Source organism: Nomascus leucogenys, chromosome 18 (assembly GCF_006542625.1).
Source record: "Nomascus leucogenys isolate Asia chromosome 18, Asia_NLE_v1, whole genome shotgun sequence".
NCBI lineage: Eukaryota > Metazoa > Chordata > Mammalia > Primates > Hylobatidae > Nomascus > Nomascus leucogenys.
The window spans coordinates 51,017,131-51,038,534 of record NC_044398.1 but is presented as its reverse complement, the minus strand read 5'-3'; the positions used below and the strand labels follow the sequence as shown (position 1 = coordinate 51,038,534).

Below are 21,404 nucleotides of genomic sequence, written 5' to 3'. Positions count from 1 at the left end.
AATAAGCATCCATGGACTCTCTTTGCAGAAGATGCTCTATTTGTTACACGGGTTTATTTAAGAAGTAAAAACTTCACATGGGTAGAATAACCATTGCTATTTATTTAAACCCAAAAGAAAATAAAGAGGGAAAATACCTCAGTAGCTTCTTTTTCTGAATAAGTTTTTAAGAATCAAACTGCTTCGGGTGTTTGGAGGACAAGATGGTCCAGAGGCAACATCTAAGCTTAATAATTTCCTGCCAGTTCAGGTTCCTACCGTCTTACCGACACCTGGCCTGAGCACCAGGTAGGAGAGGAAGCCACCGACCCAGCATCTGGGAAGTATTTAATGTGTATGTCCTTTAGTGCCCGGAAACCAGAATCATAGCCACACAGACTCTGGCAGGCTCACTGTGATCCTCGTAAATGCTGGAAGACAGCAATCAGGGCTGAGGACAGTGAATAATGAGCCTGGGTGGGTGGGGAAGAAAAATTAGGCAAGGAGAACTATCAACATCTGTGTAGGACTAAGGATCAAGAGAAAGATGAGTGAGTAGCAATCACAAAAGAAAGAAAAAGTAGGAAGAAAAAAGGAACAACAGCAACATTATTATACAAGGAGAAATAGCATTTGAAGAAAAAAATCACTTAAATTCCAGTTTCTTTAAATATCTCAGAAGACACAAAAAACCATTCAAGCACTGGCTCATATACTCTTGCAGTTAGAAAAGATGCTTATAGTACTTTTTGTGCACGGCTGATAGTCTTGATAGTTTATAACTACTAATTGGTATAAATGGCCATGTTGCTAGTCAACTGCAATAGTTTATTAAAATTTAGGTTGGGATAAAGTTAAATATTTGAAGAGCATCTTTATTTCTCTAAATTTGAAAGTTAACCTTAGAACAAAAATTTCTAATTGGTCTCTGTTTAGAGGTGTTAGCTGACTATGAGGCATTACCACATAGGAAAGATGAGAAAAAGCAGAATGCAGAAGGCCCTAGAGGACCATTTTTTTCTTGCAAGGATTTGTTAAATAGTTTACTTGTGGATACTCAAGGATCCCAATTAAAAGGATACAACTAGGTGTGCTTTCCTCCTCCTTTGTTTTCCTATATTTGACCATGTCCCCACAGTCTATTTCTAGATCCACTCCTCCAACAGCATTTTGTACTCCAAATGTGTACATTTGCACATTAGTGGATGAAGAAACACTTCAAGTTAGGGCATGATGGTGCTAGCCAAGAGTTCCCTTTCAGGAGGTAGTCATCTTTGTCTTTGCAGTAGTTTTTATAATTATTTAAATATTTCATTACATTTTGTTCTTACTTTAGAAAAATTAGTTTGGGTGTTTGGAGATGAAAAGATGAAAAGTAAATGTGACTGAGATGACACCAAAAACATGGGCAGCAAAGGTAAAAATAGATAAACTGGACTATATCAAAACTTAAAACTTCCATGTATCAACAGATACAATCAGAGTGAAAAGGCAACTTACAGAATTAAAGAAAATATTTGCAAATAATTATCTGATAAGGGATTAATATCCAGAATATATAAAGAACTCCTATGACTCAACAAAACCCAAATAACCCAACTTAAACATGAGCAAAGGATTTGTACAGACATTTCTCTAAACATGATGTACAAATGGCCAACAAGCATATTAAAAGATGTACAACATCACTAATTAGAAAAATGCAAATCAAAACTACAATGAGATATCCCCTCACACTCAATAGGATGGCTACTATTTAAAAAACAAAACCCAGAAAATAACAAATGTTGGTGAGGATATGGAGGAATTGAAACTCTTATTTACCATTGGAAATGTAAAACGGTGCAGAAACTATGGAATACTGTATAGCAGTACCTCAAAAAATTAAAAATAGAATTAACATATGGTCTAGCAATTCCACATCTGTGTGAATATCAAAAAGAACTGAGGCCAGGTGCAGTGGCTCACGCCTGTAATCCCAACACTTTAAGAGGCCGAGACGGGCGGATCATGAGGTCAGGAGATCAAGACCATCCTGGCTAACATGGTGAAACCCCGTCTCTACTAAAAATACAAAAAAATTAGCCGGGCGTCGTGGCGGGCGCCTGTAGTCCCAGATACTTGGGAGGCTGAGGCAGGAGAATGGCATGAACCCAGGAGGTGGAGCCTGCAGTGAGCCGAGATCACGCCATGGCACTCCAGCCTGGGCAACTCAGACTCCATCTCAAAAAACAAAACAAAACAAAACAAAACAAAAAAACTGAAAGCAAGATCTCAAAGAGATATATGCACATCCATGTTCATAGCAGCATTTTTCATAGTAGCCAAGAGGTGAAGCAACTCAACTGCCCATTGACAGATAAATGGATCAACAAAATGTGATACATACATACAATGGATTATTCAACTTTAAAAAGAAAGGGAATTCTGACACATGCTACAATATGCATGAACCTTGAGAAGACTACGTTAAATGAAATAAGCCAGTCAGAAAAGGGCAAACATTGTATGATTCCATATATATCAGGTATCTAGAGTAATTAAATTCAAAGATAGACAGCAGAATAATGGTTTCTGGGGGATAGGGGGTTGTGGGGAGGAGGGGAGGCCGGAAGAGAAGAAACCAGGGAGAAATTGGGAGTTGTTTGATGGGTACATGGTTCCAGTTTTACAAGATGAAAAATTCTAGAGTTTGGCTGCACAACAATGTGAATGTAATTAACACTACTGAAATGTACACTTAAAAAGGGTTAAGAAGGTAAATTTTAAGTTATGTGTTTTTTACCACAATAAAAAAGTAAATGTGATCATAGTAGTGATATGAAGCATAGGTCTTGGAAACAATATAAATTTAGGCAAAAATGGCAATCACTCAGGGCGTTTTATGTGGCAAGTCTTTAACTTTTACTGGAAGCATACTTGACTTAAGCCAGGCATGTGCTCAACTGTAAAGAAAAATGATAAAACTAGAGAACATTTACAAAGCACACAATATTTATAATAGACATACATCTATGTCAGAAAGAATGACATATTATTTTTGAATTGTATAACGTTTTACTAGTACTCTGGTAAAGGAGTATCTTCTTAGCATATGTCTTTTTGTTTGTTTTACGTTTACACACTGTGTATCTGGGTAGTTCTTTGAGGAACATATTTTATACAAAAGTAAATACTGCCTATAGAAGTATTAGCTTTTCAGGCCATAGGATATCAACACAGCCACTCTGAAGATTGGATCTGGTTAACTTCTTTCTATATTCCCCCCAATACTATCACCCCATGTTCTCTGGTGAGTTTATCAGAAAGGCAGGGAGTTTCAGGTAATCTTGTTCATAAGGCCATCTTAGTATTAGCAGCTGACAAAAGATCCAGTGCTATAGAGCAAGTGCTTCAACAAATAACATCTTCTCAGCTCCAGATTGGTCCTGGCAGAGGAGATTCCTGACCTCCCTTAAATCTACCACCACCCAGCCACCTCCACTCCCCAGGTTCTGGCATTAACAAAGTTGGCCTGAAAACAGGAGGTTAACCCAGTGGTTCCAGATTACAATTATCAGACGAAAATATGAGATCACAGAGATGAGCTGTAAACCCCTAAATTAGCTTTGAGATTAAAGCAGCAAGGTCATTTCCTCCTGGGGTCTTCAAGACCTGGGTCTGTACTCACAACACTGACAGTGAGACAAGCAGATAGTGGTGAGGACATGTGGGGGCAGTGCCTTGGGGCACACAGGGCCTCGTGGGGTTGCTTGTGAAACAGTTACTTGAAGGATCTAAACTGCTGACAGAGATTGTTCACCTCCAGACTGCATCCTCTAACAACAATCACACAGCATTAAACTTGAAACTGAAATACAATGAATTGGAAATCCATTATCATTTTGGTATACAATCTTAAATACAATTAAATACAATATTAAATATAATATTACAAAATCAATTGTTGCTGCTGTAAATTCACTAAGCATTTGGTTTCCTCATGAATGATTAGTTTGGGGGGTTAACTTTAGTCTAAGTAAAGGCATGTAATAGTAATAGGATGATTTCAAGAGGTAAGAAATTGCTAAGGGTGGTAGCCTCTGGAAGAAGAAGAATTAGAAAGAAAAATGACTATGTATACTTTTTTGTAAACCTTTTGAATGTTCTACCTTACAGAATACAACTTAAAACAGCAGTATCAACAATGAGAACAGCAAGAATAGAGTAGATCTAAGGGAGAAAGGTGGTTCTCAATCAACACTGCTAGGGAAAGATGTCCATAACATCATCTTAAGTGAAGCAAGCTGTGGAACAGTAGGTATATTCTGATCTCCTTTGCCTTTAAAGGAAAAAAAAGTTGTATTCTCACAGAGAAGCATCAAATTATCAACAGTGGTTACTTTTGGGGTTTGACTTGGTGGCACTTCCACCTTTAATTGGGTATAATACATGTATGTGTGTGCATATACACACACATATATAACTATATTGTATATATTTATGTAATACATACGTAACTACATAACCATCTATTTTCATACTAAAAATAATAACCATTCTAAAAGGGGGGAAACACCTAGTTAGATTCCACTTTAAAAATATATTTCTGTTTAAGAAGAATAGGTATTTTGATTTTCAAGTAGTCTTTTTTCCACTTTTGGTATTTTCTGCATTCCAATTTCAGGGTGACCATTACACTCAATATATAATTTCCTGGCAAAATCAAATGTGTAAAGTCCATCCATCAATCATCCAACATAGCAATTTAGTAGATTGTGCCTGTATCAATAAGAGTGACACTGTATGTAATTTCCTATAATTCTCATTCAATACTTTTTCTAAACTCAAAATAATTTCAACTTAGTAACAGATCTTTAGTTAAGGATGGATCTTCAAAATCATCACAAATTTTTTAAAAAATCCGAAGAATATTCTCCACCTTCTTCAGATTAGTTAAGGTCCCGTTATTCTGTATTTTCTTTGCACAATTTAATTCTCCTTTCCCAAAACTGATCACACTTATATTAACTTCACATCTATCTTACTCACCAGACTCAAAACTCTACAGGGGCAGGGTGGAAGTCTGTCACATTCTTTTTTTTTTTTTTTAATTATTATTATACTTTAGGTTTTAGGGTACATGTGCACAATGTGCAGGTTTGTTACATATGTATCCATGTGCCACGTTGGTGTGCTGCACCCATTAACTCGTCATTTAGCATTAGGTATATCTCCTAATGCCGTCCCTCCCCCCTCCCCCAACCCCACAACAGTCCCCGGAGTGTGATGTTCCCCTTCCTGTGTCCATGTGTTCTTAGCTTCAGGACCTTGGACGAAGTCTTTCAAAACTATTTGATGAATTAACTTTGAATGATATAAACCTTAAAAAAAAGGAGTTACAAGATTTTGCAAATATTCAAGGGGAAAGAAGATGCTAAATAAAGATTATATAACCAAATAAGAAAGATCCACATCATACTTAGAAACAGCACATAGATAGAAGAAAGGGTTATTTGCCTAAATGATTGGTATAACAAAATTAAAGCACATGTTCTCCAAGTACAACTGCTAAAAGCCTCCAGAGTTTGGCTACCTTATAAATACCAGGCTTTCAGTCACAAAAGCAAAGGCTTTAAAGAAATAACCACAAGCAACTTCCAAAATGGGATTATAATACTATACTCTTAAGGTACATTATCATTGAAAAACATTAACAGGCTGTTTCAGAATGCATTATATTTCAATAATCTTTTAAAAATGAAACACAGAATAGCAAATGTACTGAACCTCCTCCCCACCGCCCCCCCCCACACAGGGCACATAGAGTCAGACTTTTGTTTTGACAACTCTTGAGACTAATCCAAATCTTAATACTCTAGTGAATATGTATAGTTTTTGGCATGTATATACTTACACAATCTACTAGAGTTGAATTAACTCTACTTATGAACTTGTATGCCAGTTTCAAGAAAATTTTAACTAACGTAGAAAATTATCCTTTTGAAAACAAAACAAAACAAACCAAAGTTTTCTGGCCACAAGGATAGCTAATTAAAGTTATATACTTTCTTATGTAACCATCTTTTGTCAAAGTAGGGCAGTATAAAAAGTAGGCATTCACTCTAATCAACATAACTGATAACCCCACAAAGCAGGCATTGGAAAACTTTTTCTGTAAAGGGTTACATGGTAAATATTTTCAGTTTTGTGGACCCTACCATCTGTGTCATAACTACTCTATTCTACTAGTGTAGCAAGAAAACAGCTACAAGCAATATATAAGGTTATTTACGAAGTTCCAATAAAAACTATGTATGGATACTGAAACAAAATTTTATATCATTTTCATCGATCCCAAAATATTGTCCTTTGTTTTTTTTCCAACAATTTAGAAATATAAAAATCATTCTTAGCTTGCAGGCCACACAAAACCAGGCCCAATTTGGTTTGCTAATCCCTACTCTAAACCAATGACTTAGTAAACCTGGTTTATACCATTTACTAGCTATGTAACCTTGCCCTTACTCCACCAAAATAGCCCCAACAACAAAGAAAACCACCACCACCAATAACCATAACTGAATTAACCTCTTAATTAGCAGGTGGGAGCTAGAGAGCTATTTTATTGGTATAACAGCAGCAGCATCTAACATTTATTTTGAGATTACTATGGCTCCAAACAGTGTTCTAGGCATTTTAAGTATATGCTAATTTCTTTAATTCTCATCACAGCCTTCAGATGGATATTTTATGATCCCCATTTTACATACAAGGAAATTCAAGCACAGAGAGATTAAGTAACTTATTTAAGCTCACCCGGCTGGTAAAATGTGGAGCTGAGGTTTGAAGACAGGTACTGGGTTCTGCCCTCAGTATTCTCAGAAATTAAAATGCACAACAGAATAAGTACACATGAAAAACAATGATAGTTAATGCTCAGTAATAAAAAGCTAATTTTTAGATGGCCTATACTGCAGTAAGAAAAATGGAAACTTGATTCAAATAGATGCAAGCATCAGTATTCTCATTGAAAAATTAGGAACAGTAGTCCCTGATTCCTTCCTGTGTGTGCTGGTTCAGGAGAACAAATGTTAGTGAAAATGCCCCAGGAGAAAAATGCAAAAGGCAGATCACTATGATTTTCTCTAAATGACTGTCCTGATTCTCCTAATACAAATTCTCCTCTAGCTTTGCTGTGTTTGGCATTTACAGATTTATAATATTTGCCCATTACTGACACATTAGCAATAAACACTAATAATCAGGAAGTCACCTTTCTTATAACAGTTATAACTGAAATCACAATCCATTTGCACACTCTTTTTCTCATGAGATCTTTACTGGTCAGTTGGTTCTGTGTGCTGGCATCCTAAATACAAGTGGAACTCTTCAGGGATCATATGAAAACGACTTTAGGGTATAAATTAAAATTTATTTCAGTGTAGTGTTAAGTTACCAATGTGGCTTTGTGTCTGGAATTGGTGGATTCTTGGTCTCACTGACTTCAAGAATGAAGCCGCGGACCCTTGCGGTGAGTGTTACAGTTCTTAAAGACGGCGTGTCCAGAGTTTGCTCCTTCTGATGTTCCGAAGAGTCAGGGATTGTTAGAGAGCCCTTTCCCAGAAACCCTGACACCCATGTCTTTAGTCCGCGGGCCGCACTAGTCGCTTTTAACTGGCCGACAGGTGCGCGGTATTTAGCCCCTGAATTCTAAGGAAAAATAGGACAGAATAGCAAGCGAAAAGGGTCCAATGGTACTCACTGCTTGGCAATAGGCGACTGTCCCTGCTTAGCGACAGGCGATGGTCTCACCACTCGGCGACAGTCTCACCGCTTGGCGACAGTCTCACCACTTGGAGATAGGCGATGGTCCCCTTGTGGTCGCCAAAATGTGTCCAGAATTGGTGGGTTCTTGGTCTCACTGACTTCAAGAATGAAGCCACAGACCCTCACGGTGAGCGTTACAGTTCTTAAAGACGGCGTGTCCAGAGTTTGCTCCTTCTGACGTTCCGAAGAGTCAGGGATTGTTAGAGAGCCCTTTCCCAGAAACCCTGACACCATGTCTTTAGTCCGCGGGCCGCACTAGTCGCTTTTAACTGGCCGACAGGTGCGCGGTATTTAGCCCCTGAATTCTAAGGAAAAATAGGACAGAATAGCAAGCGAAAAGGGTCCAATGGTACTCACTGCTTGGCAATAGGCGACTGTCCCTGCTTAGCGACAGGCGATGGTCTCACCACTCGGCGACAGTCTCACCGCTTGGCGACAGTCTCACCGCTTGGAGATAGGCGATGGTCCCCTTGTGGTCGCCAAAATGTGTCCAGAATTGGTGGGTTCTTGGTCTCACTGACTTCAAGAATGAAGCCACAGACCCTCACGGTGAGCGTTACAGTTCTTAAAGGCAGCGTGTCCGGAGTTTGTTCCTTCTGATGTTCGGATGTGTTCGGAGTTTCCTCCTTCTGGTGGGTTCGTGGTCTTGCTACCTCAGGAGTGAAGGTGCCGACCTTCGCGGTGAGTGTTACAGCTCTGAAGGCGGCGCCTCTGGAGTTGTTCGTTTCTCCCGGTGGGTTCGTGGTCTCACTGGCTTCAGGAGTGAAGCTGCAGACCTTTGCAGTGAGTGTTACAGCTCATAAAAGCAGTGTGAACCCAAAGAGTGGGCAGCAGCAAGATTTATTGCAAAGAGCAAAAGAACAAAGCTCCCACAGCATGGAAAGGGACCCCAGCGGGTTGCCTCTGCTGGCTCGTGCAGCCTGCTTTTATTCTCTTATCTTGCCCCACCCACATCCTGCTAATTGGTCCATTTTACAGAGAGCAGATTGGTCTGTTTTACAGAGAGCTGATTGGTCCATTTTGACAGGGTGCTGATTGGTGCGTTCACAATCCCTGAGCTAGACACAAAAGTTCTCCACATCCCCACTAGATTAACTAGATACAGAGTGTCAATTGGTGTATTTACAAACCTTGAGCTACACACAGAGTGCTGATTGGTGTATTTACAAACCTTGAGCTAGACAAAGACTGCCTGCCGACTGGTGCATTCACAATCCCTTAGCTAGACATAAAGATTCTCCAAGTCCCCACCAGATTAGCTAGACACAGAGTGCTGATTGGTGCATTTACAAATCTTAAGCTAGACACAGAGTGCTGATTGGTGCACTCACAATCCCTTAGCTAGACACAAAGATTCTCCAAGTCCCCACTAGACTCAGGAGCCCAGCTGGCCTCACCTAGTGGATCTCCTACCCGGCAGCAGGTGGAGCTGCCCGCCAGTCCCAGGCCATTCACCCGTACTCCTCAGCCCTTGGGCGGTCGATGGGACCAGGCGCCCTGAAGCAGAGGGCGGCGCTCCTCAGGGAGGCTCAGGCTGCGCAGGAGCCCACAGTAGAGGGGGGAGACTCAGGCATGGCGGGCTGCAGGTAGCTCTGCCCCGTGGGGAGGCAGCTAAGGCCCGGCGAGAAATCGAGCACAGCACCGGTGGACCAGCACTGCTGGGGGACCTGGCGCACCCTCTGCAGCTGCTGGCCTGGGTGCTAATCCCCTCACTGCCCTGGCTGGCTGGCCCACCAAGCCTATGCCCACCCAGAACTCTAGCTGGCCTGCAAGCGCCAAGTGCAGTCCTGGTTCCCGCCCGTGCCTCTCCCTCCACACCTCCCCGCAAGCCCAGGGAGCTGGCTCTGGCCTCGGCCAGCCCAGAGAAGGGCTCCCACAGTGCAGCGGTGGGCTGAAGGTCTCCTCAAGCACGGCCAGAATGGACACCAAGGCCAAGGAGGCACCCAGAGCGAGCGAGGGCTGCAAGGGCTGCCAGCATGCTGTCACCTCTTAGCTTTTAGAAGTTATAAGAAAACACCATCACTTCTACATAACTGGAGAATAAAAGCATCCCCAAAGAACTTGGCATTTTAAGACTTTGGCTGGCCAAGGAAATAAGAAATTTCTAAAACTACATTCAGTCCAGGTATTTCTCATTGGAAGGTAGTTACTTGCCAGAAAATTATTTCAGAGTCTACTTTCATTACTTACATAAAAATGAGGACACTCACATGACAGATGATCTCTACAGCACTGGGGGAGGATCAGCAAGGCCAAACACATCATAAGAAGACACGGGACTTTTGCTTGTGTTTATTACTGCTTGAGGTTGAGCCTTTTGAGTATTTAAAAAATATATACCAACAGAACTACTCTCCCAAGGAAAATATAGCCACCATTTGTAGACCATGTAACTTTCAAGTATGTGCTACTTTTTTGTCCCTGTATCTAACTCAAATCAGGAACTGTATTTTTTTTTTTTTATGATTTGCTTTTGAAACTTGAAGTCTTGAAAACAGGGTGATGCAATTACTGCTGTTCTAGCCCTCAAAGAGTTTTCTGTGCAAAATCTGGAGAATCAATAAAGATGGAAGGGAGAAATTGGAATATTTTAACTGCAGCCCTCAGAACTTTAGTAACAGCACAACAAATTAAAAACAACTCATGCCACAGTAAAAAAAAAAAAAAATACAACAACACAGGAGACAGACTAGGACAACAGAGACTCTTAGAACAAAATTCATCTGGCAAATAAAAAACATTGTCTAATTTTCCGAAATTTGTACTCTCCCCAAATATTTGCTATCAGCAAATCACATAATTCTGTATTATATGTGACTGCCTTGGTAAGAAAGAGATACTTATCAACAGAACAAAATCCATTCATGTTACTTGAAGTTGTTCATAACAAAGTTTATCATGAAGGAAAATCTCTGGCTTAGAAACAGCCCTCCAACTCATTCACTTTCCAAAGTCCAATGTCTGGGAGCCATGCCTTACACTGCTCTCCCTTACTTCCCCTATCTTGGCTTTCACCAAATAGTATCAATTTTATCTTCCAAAAAGCCCTCAGACATGTCCCCTTTTCCTCGTCTCCACTGCCAACTGTCTGGTGCAAGTTGCTCTATCAGTCCCTGCCTAGACCATGAGTACTCTTCACTGGTCCCTCCCACTTCTACTCCTGCCCCTTTTCTAACTGACACAGCCAGAGTGATGTTTTCAAAATACAAATTAGAATGTGTCACCCCAGACTGAAAACCTTTCAAAGTCGTAACACGTTGATGAGGTTGTGCACCCTCTGGTCTGGACCTTCTTCTCGGATGCACCCTGCACTCCTCACCCCCTCACTTTCTTTGTCTCATTCACACTGACCTTCCATCCATTTCCTGAACACCCCGTGACTCCCTCAACAGAGTCTTTACACATGTTGGCCCCCCCGCTTCCTCTAATCCCTCTTATCTTATGCCCTTTTTGCCTTGATAACTTGGATTCATCCTTTGGATCACAAGGGAAAATCACCTCCTTAAGAGAACTGTACCTGACCTAGTTTCAGATATCCCCATTAATAATCTTAGTGGCCCCTGTATCTTTCCCTGATGGTACTTACCACAATTGTAATGCCTCATACTCCTAACAGACAAGAAGCTCTAGAGGGTAGGGTTCACACCCCTTTGTGTTCATATGGTACCCTAAGAATTTGGCACAGTAACAGACCATCTAGGAGGAGCTATTTGTGATATACTTCACATACTGTAACATTTACCCCTTTACAGTGTTACACATAGGAATGGAAGAGGTTTACAATATATCACTGGCTGTTTCTTAGGGTAACTCTATGTTTAACCTTTTGAGGATTTTCCAGATTGTTTTCCAAACAAGTTTTCCATTTACATTCCCACCAGTAATGTACAACGGTTTCCAATGTCAACAAATCCTCACTAATACTTGTTTTTGTCCATATTTAAATTACAGCCATCCCACGAGGCATGAAGCAGTATCTCATTGTGGCTATTCCCTAATGACTAATGATGTTGAGCATCTTTTCATGTGCTCATTGGCAATTTGCAGATCTTCTTTGGAAGAATGTCTATTCAATTTCTTTGACCAGTTTTAATCGGGTTATTTTTATTGTTGAGTTGTAAGAGTTCTTTATATAGGTTGGATGCAGGTTCTTTATCAGATATATGATTTGCAAATATTTTCTCCCATTTTGTGGGCTCTCTTTTCACTTTCTTGATGGTGTCCTTTGAAGTACAAAAGTTTTTAATTTTAGTGTAGTCCAACTTACATAGTTTTCTTTTGTTGTTTATGCTTTTGGTATCAATCTAAGAAACCACTGCCTATCACAAGGTTATAAAGATTTCAGTCTATGTTTTCCTCTAAGAGTTTCATACTGTTTTTATCTCTTACATTTAAGTCTTTGATCCATTTTGAATTAATTTTTATATATTGTGTGAGGATATCCAGTTGTCCCAAGACTACTGGCTGAAAAGACTATTGGATTGCCTTGGTACCCTTGTTGAATATCAGTGTACCATAGATGTAACAGTTTATTTTTAGACCCTTAATTCTATTCCATTGATCTGTATGTCTATCCTTATGCCACTACCACACTGTTATTTATTATAGCTTTGTAGTAAGTCTTGAAATTGAGAATGGGGAGTTTTCAAACTTTGCTTTTCTTTTTCAATACTATTTTGGCTATTATGGATTCCTTGTATTTCCATATTAATTTTAAGGTCAGCTTGTCAATTTCTACAAAAGGGGCAGCTGAAATTTTCATAGAGACTGCATTGAAACTAGAACAATTTGGGGTGTATTACTATCTTAACAATGTGAGTTTTCCAATTCAAAGACACAGATGTCTTTCCACTTGTTTAGGTCTTTAATTTTTCACAATATTTTGTAGTTTTTGGTATGCAAGTCTTGCACTTCTTTTGCTTATTTGTAAATATTTATTCCTGAGTATTTATTCTCTTTAATGTTACTGCCAATGTCATTGTTTTCTTAATTTCTCAGTTTTATTTCTTAATTTTCAGATTGTTCCTTGGTAGCATATATAAATACAATTGATCTTTATACTGATCTTGTATCTTTCAACCTTGCTGAATTCATTAATTAGTTTTAAGAAATTTTTAGTGGATTCCTTAAGATTTTTTTACATACAAGATGTCATCTACAAATAGAGAACGTTTTTCTTCTGCCTTTCCAATCTGGATGCTTTTCTTTTTCTTACCTAACTGTCCTGCTTAGAACCTCCAGTACAATGTTAAATAGAAACAGTAAGATAACACATTCTTGTCTTGTTCCTGATCTTACAGGGCACACTCTCAGTTTTTCACCATTAAGTATGATGTTAGCTGTGTAGTTTTGGTAGATTCTCTTTATTAGGGTGAGGAAGTTCCCTTCTGTTCCTAGTTTGTTCAGTGTTTGTATGATAAAAGGGGCTTAGATTTTGTCAAGTGCTTTCTCTGTGTCTATTAAGATTATCATGTGGCTTCTGTTCTCTATTCTATTAATGTGGTGTCAACACTGATTTTTCATATGTCAAACCAATCTTGCATTCCTTACATATATCCCATTTGGTCTTGGTTTTAAAGCTTTTCATATGTCGCTAGATTTAATTTTCCAGTATTTTGTTGAGAATTTTTGTTTGTTAGTTTAAGATGGAGTCTTGCTCTTGTCGCCCAGGCTGGAGTGCAATGGCATAATTTTGGCTCACTGCAACCTCCGTCTCCTGGGTTCAAGCTATTCACCTGCCTCAAACTCCAGAGTAGCTGGGATTACAGGCATTCGCCACCACGCCCAGCTAATTTTTGTATTTTTAGTAGAGACGTGCTTTCACCATGGTGACCAGGTTGGTCTCGAACTCCTGAACTTAGGTGACCCACCTGCCTTAGCCTCCGAAAGTGCTGGGATTATAGGTGTGCCACCACACCCGGCCAAGAATTTTTACATCACAACTATAGACCAAAAATACTGCTCTATAGTTTTCTAGTGTTGTTGTCTTGTCCATTTTTATCAGGGTAATACACTGGCCTCACAGAATCAGTCAGGAAGTATTCTCTCCTCTTGTATTTTTTGGAGAAGTTTGTAAAGGATTGGTATTAATTGTTTTCTAAATTTTTGGTAGAATTCACAGTGAGGACATATGGGCCTGGGTTTTGTGTGTGTGAGGGGGGAAATTTTTAAAATTATAATTCAATCACTTAACTTGTTACAGGTTCATATTTTCTCTGTCTTCTTGACTCCGTTTTGGTAGTTTTTGTTTTTTAGGAATTTATCCATTTCATCTAAGTCACCAAATATTTTGGCATATAATTACCTTTTTTAAATTTCTGTAGAGTCAGTAGTGATATCCCCTCTTTCATTGCTGATTATTCTTTTATCCTGGTTAGTCAAGCTAAAGGTTCATTAATTTTGCTGATCTTTCAAAGAACCAACTTTTGCTTTTATTGATTTTCTCTATTGTTTTTATTCTTTATTTCATTCATTTGCACTTTCATCTTTATTATTTTCTTCCTTCTGCTTGTTTAGGTTTAGTTTGCTCTTCCTTTTCTAGGTTCTTAAGGTGAAAAGTTGGGTTATCAATTTGAGATCTTTCTTTTTTTTGAAAACAATAAGGATTTATAGCTATAAATTTCTCTCTAAACACTGCTTTTTAAAGTTGCAGCCCATAAATTTTGGTATGTAGTGCTTTAGGTTAATTTATCTCAAGATATTTTCTAATTTCCCTTGTGATTTCTTCTCTGACTCTGATTATTTAGAAGTATATTATTTAATTTCCACATATCTGTACATTTCCCAAATTAGGAGTATATCATTTAATTTCTACATATTTGTGCATTTCCCAAATGTCCTTTTGTTACTTATTTCTAATTGTATTCTATAGTGGTCACAGAACATACTTCAGTATCATTTCAATCCTTTTTACATGTATTGAGGCTAATTTTATGTCCTAATAATCTATTCTGAAGAGTGTTCCATATGCACTTGAATGTGTGTTTTGTTCTTTAAGTGGAGTATTCTACAGATGTCTGTTAGGTCTATGTGGCTTATAGTGTTGGATCTGGGAATGGAGCTCAAGCTATTCTGGCATTTTCAAGAGGGTGCTTACCTTTTTAAGGGCTCACCATGCCATTTAGTATCATCCTAATGGTAACAGGTATGCCCAGTAAGGTGCTCACTTTGGATTTGCTCTTAAACACATCTATTCTGAAGAACTCCAAGGAGAGCAAGGTAGGAAATGAATGCAGCTGTCCTATCTTTCCTGATTAATTTCATATCTATCTCATGGGCATGTTTTAAATACATGACTACAATGTACTCTGCATATAAAAATACATACAAGTGCACAGTGAAAATAAATGATGTTATTTCAAACTACTAATACTGAAATTTAGTCTGCACAAGCACTTTCTGAAAGAAATATCATATGACTTGGTACAGAAGAAATATATTTTATGATTAAGAAACTTCTCTTACAAAATCTACTGTGAATTAGTATCCATTGCAGTTGATTTAAGGTAGGCCTTTGTGAGGCAAATCTAGAAATTAAAAGCACTACATCAATATGCAAAAATTATTTAACAAAATACCTTTTACTGTTCTTGCATGAAGTTTGTGGTTAATTCCATCAAAATGTTCAGAAGATAAGATGTGCGTACTTTCTTCAACACACCTAAAAAAAGAAAACCGGATTTACAAACTTTTAAGAGAAAACCACAAAACAGTATTATTAGCATATCATTAAGGCCACATCTATATTTTTTGAAAAAATAACAGTATTTAGGATCTTACACAAAAGTCATAAAGATATTTGCCTTATTGAACTGTGTAATATGAAAGTTTGCAACTTTAGTAAAGTACTAAGATTTTTAAAATATATACATGAATATGACTTAAATACTATCTCTTGAATTATATGAAGTTACAAAACCAAAGAAATGCTTAACTTTTGTTTCTGATTATTATGTAATCATCATTCAGTACCTTCACACATATTCTCCATAAGCTTCTACTATGGAATCATGGCCATTTTTACTTGGACAATAGGAAAATTACATGACTTTCCAAATACATCAAAACTTTCTAATTGAATAAAACACAGACTCCTGATTCTCGACTGATATTTTACCTTCTAAAATATAGAACCCAAAATCCAAAAATAGTGCCAGAAATAATAAATTTCAGGAAATAACTTTTTACTTTAATTTTCTTTTCCTACTTGCTTTTTCATCTTTATCCTGAACAGCTACCTTTGTATCATATGGCCTCTTGATGAAAGTAATAAAAGCATTTTACTTTTTAATACTGCATGGTGAATAATTTTCAAACATGTGAGGGACAGTAGTCATGACAGAAGGGTGCTTCCATCCCAAATTAATGACACTAACTATATGATCTAATTAAATCGGAAAAAGTTAAGTATGGCAAAGGTGTTTTAGAAGCAGCTGTGGCTTAAGCAGTCGTATGGTAACCACCATGGAGCCTGAATCTAAAAATATTCTTTCAAGCTGGTATGCCATGCCTTGTTCCAATTTTGAAGACCATATCACAAAATATCCACACAAGTAGGGTACATATAGTGATGCAAAGAGACTTCTGAGCTATCCTCATAACCAACGTAAAGGTCATGGCAGGTAAATGTATTCTTTTCACAGTTTGTCTAGCTAGATCTTCTTTCACATTTGTTCCTGAGGACTGAAGCTCCCTAGGTTCAACTGGGCACTTCTTGAAAAGCAAGCTCCTGAAGCTCTCTGCCCTTGTCCAGGGCAGGCTGGCTGCACAAAGACTTCAGGTTTTCCTAGGGTGTTAAGAGTACAATTACCTTGTGTACTTGGTAAGGGGGGAAGAAGATTCACCTGAGACTATAGGTGCAGGGGAGAGGAAAGATCATACTTAAAGTGATCATAGATTGAAGGAAGCAAGGAACCCTGGGAAACATGGAGAAAATAAGGGTCGATGACAGCAATAATGAATAGGTGCTTAGAAACAGAAAAGAGTGCTATGTTTCAGCAAATGCTTACAATCCTATAGTCCTCCATTCTGTGTCCAGAAGAATGTGGCAATGACAGAACATCTTTTCCTCCACTCCCAGGATGAGCTTCCTATAGCCATAGATGGACAAGGAGGCAAAGATACAGTAGAAAAAAAATGCGAACACTTCAAAACCTGACTGAAGCAGAAAACAATCTAGTCAGTATGAAGAGGGTCTCAGCAGGGGCATGGTACCATGAAGAACGGAGACAGAATCTTGCACAGGGGCAGAAAGCAACTTTATATGTTAGTATTGATATACCACCCCTTTAGAGAACCACTGCTTTAGACGAATCTTTATTTGTATATTGGCCAAAAAAAAAAAAAAAAAAAGCCACCTATATTTAGAGAAACTCATCATCTTTTTTACCTATGGTAAAAATAAAATATTTCTTAGTATGTTCTTTAGGATTTTTGTGCAAGCATTCTGTTGTTCCTAGGCCAATCTAAATTAATAGAGTTAAAATTAAAGCTATCATATTTGATATATCTTTTTATGAAAAATCGAAACTAAAATTTCATATTTTCTGGAATAGAAAACATCCAGAACAGTCACTACAAAATGTATCAAAATCTTAGAATATGGTAGTTCAAGCAAATACATTTTCATAACTTAAAACATATGAAAAATAAATACATATAATGTTTAATTTATGATTCACTCTTCCCAGTTACATTAAATAAATCAAACTTTTAATTGGGTAAGGGAAAATCACTCTCTTGGCATGTTAAAAAAATGGAGATCATTATAATTTCAAATGAGAACATCTATTTAGTAAGGTTTACAAAAAGATATAAGCAAAAAAATCCCTTGGCCAAATGAAATGTAGCCACAGTACCAGCAGAGTTGCAATATCTAGCACTTTCTCACCATTTATTTAGTGAATACCTGTGGGACACACACTCAGCAGCTTGCTTAGTGAGATAGGGGCCCTGTCCTTAAAAAGCCAGTTGAAGAGCCTGGCTGGTGAATAAACTGCTTTCTAAAATAAGTAAAATGTAAGATAACGTGATGTGTCAGAAGACGCTTTCAATAAAATAATTTAAATCACTACAAATGTTTGCTTTAAAAAAATGTGTTTAAAAATTTCCACAGAACATCTCATGCCTCCCGTCTCCTTCTCAGCTTTAATACTGACCTCACTCTCAGGAGAAATGGACACATACAATACAGAAACCACATTTAGAGCAGCCTAAGTCTCTGTGTCCTACAAATTCTCATCTCCTCAAACTCTGCAACTGCTCAGAAAAGGATGTTTGTGGTCAAATAGGAAACTCACTGCCCAGATCATTTTTGGAAACACAAGAGCCATCCTCTTTGATGTCTGACACTAAACCTGCTCTCCTTAACTCCTCAAATCTTCAGTACTATTCTCCTCTTCATGCTCTCTCTAGATCATTTTACCTTCATTTTCCAAAGGAAACAGAAGTTATCTGACGGAAAGTCACTCTCCTTCCTGGTATCACATACAACCTACCAAAGTGGCTCCAGTCCTTCCTACTCTGGACTTGACACACCAAAGTGGTGCCCCTCCTCCTTCCAAATGCCAGACCCTCTGCCTATGCCTAATCCCATTCTCTCCCATTTTCCCAACAACATGAAAATATTATTCCTTCTCTTGTTTATATATTCAACCTCTTCTTCTTACGCAGATCATTTTGCACTGGTTTTGAAACAAACCCTAGTCTCTTCCTTTAAAATAACAGCAAAACAAAACCATTTGGCCCCACATCTCCCTCCAGCTATAGCTCACAGGCCTATCTAGACACTTCCTGCTTCAAATAAACCTCTCTACAGAGTTGCCTAAATGTTCTGACTTCATGTCCTCATCTCCTATTCACTCCTCATATGTGCTTGAGCCCCACTATGCCACTCCTCCAAGATCCTTCTGTCAAAGTCATCCACAGACGCCATTCAGTCTTCATCTTACTGGACATGTTAGCAGTAAAACCACCACTGTTCATTATCTCCTTAACATCCCCTTTCTCTTATTTTATATCAACCAGAAGTCCCTGGTCTTTCCTTCTGCCTATCTTGCCATCCTTGGCCACTGAATGCTGAAGATCCTCAAGGTAAACATCATGTCTCACTTTATATTCTCTCCCTAGGATATCTCATCCATTTAACAGAGACATAAATAAAAATGAACTTTTTTGTTCTGTACTTTTAATCTCTCGTCCAGACCCCTTCTGTGAGCTCCACACCTACGTATCTGTAGGTCCATATCTGTCTACACAGGCAGCATACAGAATGATAAGGTGCCTGGGCTCTGGAGGTGAACTATGTAGATTCAAATCCTGTTTCCTCCACTTACTGTCTGACATTGGACAAGTCTCTTAACATTTCTGTGTTTCCATGTCCTCAGCTTAAAAAATGCTGTAATAACTGTAAATGCTCAAAAATATTGGCTATTATCATTATTACTACTTGACCTTTCCTCTTGTATGTCTCACAGCCATCTGAAATATTCTGCCTCTGAAATGCATGATGTTCCCAAAATGTGATCTGCTGCTGGAATTCCCTCGCTGTCTAAATGCTGTAATCAGAAATCTAGTAGTTATTTTTAATACAGTTCTCTTTCCTCTCCCATTTCTAATACAACATATCTGTTGGGATTTAAGGATTAAATCTGTTATCTTTTCTATAACTGTACCACTATAACTTTACCCCAAGCTCCATCCTCTCCAGTGTACCCCACTAAGATGGCCTGTAACCAGTCAAGACACTTCCACCCTTTACCCCAAAGCACCATCCACGCTGCAGCCAAAAGGATCTTTACAGATTGCAAATCTGGTCAAGTCAACTTCATGCTTAAAACCTTTTATTTGTTTCTCCTTGGTCTTAGAATAAGCACTGATCTTTATTAAATATGACCTAAAAAGCTCTATAAGGTCTGAACTCTGCCTCCCTCTCCAGTCTAATTTCATACCATATATTCCCTTGGTTCTCTCAGCCCATTCTCCACTTGGCTTGATTCCAATTCTTCCTGCTTGCTTTGCTCCTTCCCACCACAGGGTCTTTGCCCATGCCCTTTCTTTCCTCTGTTTGAAATGCTATTTCTTCCTCCTCTTCTCCTAGTTGACTCTTATTCATCCATCAGATTTTTGCTTAAATGTATCCTCCTTAGGGAAGCCTTCTCTGGCCTCCCAGATGAAGCCAAATACTTTTATTCTTGGTACTCATCATCTTAACCCTTTCTTTCAGGGCAGAGAAAGAGTAAGTGAATTTAGGGAAGAAGGAGGAAAGAAGTATCTTAGCCTAGAAATTAAGACACTTAATCATTTAGTTGAAAAAGCAAACACAGGCACAAGGGGAAGAAGAATTACTTAGGTAACAATAGGCTGTATGAAGAGAGTTATGTGGGTAATCACAGGCTGTAAAAGGAAAGAAAAAACTAAATAGCAAATCTGCTGGAATAAGAACAAAGACTTCTCTTGTATCTCCAACCTCACAGATTTTATTAAAATGAGTTAGGGAATAGAATGGTCCCACTGGAACTATATGTTCAGTATACAGGTGATGATTCATCCAGTCTTAGCATATTAAGCCATAGATAAATCCAATCCAAATGACTAAAAAAAAATGTAATTTTAATAGGTTAATTTCAACAATGTCCTAAACACCTTTAAACTGATATTTTGCATTATTGCTTCACATTTTATGTGTGCATATAAACTAAAAATCAAAATTGATTTTAATGGAATACCACTTAGAAATCAAAATGAACAAGTTATTAATAAACACAAGTTGGATGAATCTCAAGGAAATAATATTAATCTCAAGAGATAATCTCAAAAGAATGAAAAAGTTAAAAAAGTTAAATCAAAAAAGTTAAATCTAAGGATCCATTTAAATAACATTATTAAAATGGAAAAATTATGGAAATAGGGGACAGATTAGTGGTTGCCAGGGGTTAGGGACAGGGGTGGGAAGTGGGAAGGTAGATAAGTGTGATTATAAAGGGCCAGCATGAGGCATCTTTGAGATGGAAATGCTCATCTTGACTGTAGTAGATACAAGAAGCTACACATGTGATAAAAATCAGATAGAACTAAATAAATACACACACAAATGAGTTCGAGAAAAACTAGGAGAATCTGAATAAGATCTAGAATGCATCAGTGTTAATATCCTGGATGTTACCACTGGGGGGATTGTGTAAGCGGTGCATGGAACATATATTATCTCTTGTAACTGCATGCAAATTTACAATTATCCCAAACTTAAAAGTGTCATTAAAAAATAGCTTTAAAGTGGTTTCACAACATTTCTAAAAGACATTGGATTATATATACTTGACTACAGAATTCCAATTTTTTAAAAGCAGGCTTCCTCCAGTTTCTTCACCTTCTACCTTTGTTGCTATCAGCCCATGAAGAAAGGGAGATTTAGGTAGACAGAAAGAAATGTCTTGAGGTTGTAATGAACACAATAAAATAAAAATCAATATTTTTAAAAAGTAGATCTTAAAATGTACTTGAAAGTTTGAAATCATAATGACATAAACAACTATTTATGACCTAAGAAAAACTGCCTACTTTGGTACTTTGAAGTATTAAAAAAATCACATAGAATTAAATTACAAAGCTCAAAACTT

At 38.0% G+C, this 21,404-nt stretch overlaps 1 protein-coding gene across 6 annotated transcripts in view; it reads right to left on the bottom strand.

The window, feature by feature from the left end:
• ZNF438 (zinc finger protein 438) overlaps window positions 1-21,404 on the bottom strand; it is a 186,756-nt gene that overhangs the window by 49,841 nt on the left and 115,511 nt on the right. For 4 of the 6 annotated variants that reach the window (XM_030798442.1, XM_030798445.1, XM_030798443.1 and 1 more), the window contains one exon: window positions 15,366-15,448. The gene's annotated coding sequence lies outside the window, so the exon portion shown is untranslated. Of the gene's footprint in view, window positions 1-15,365; window positions 15,449-16,796; window positions 16,942-21,404 lie in introns of those variants that run through there. The other 2 variants (XM_030798448.1, XM_030798444.1) reach the window with 2 other exon arrangements.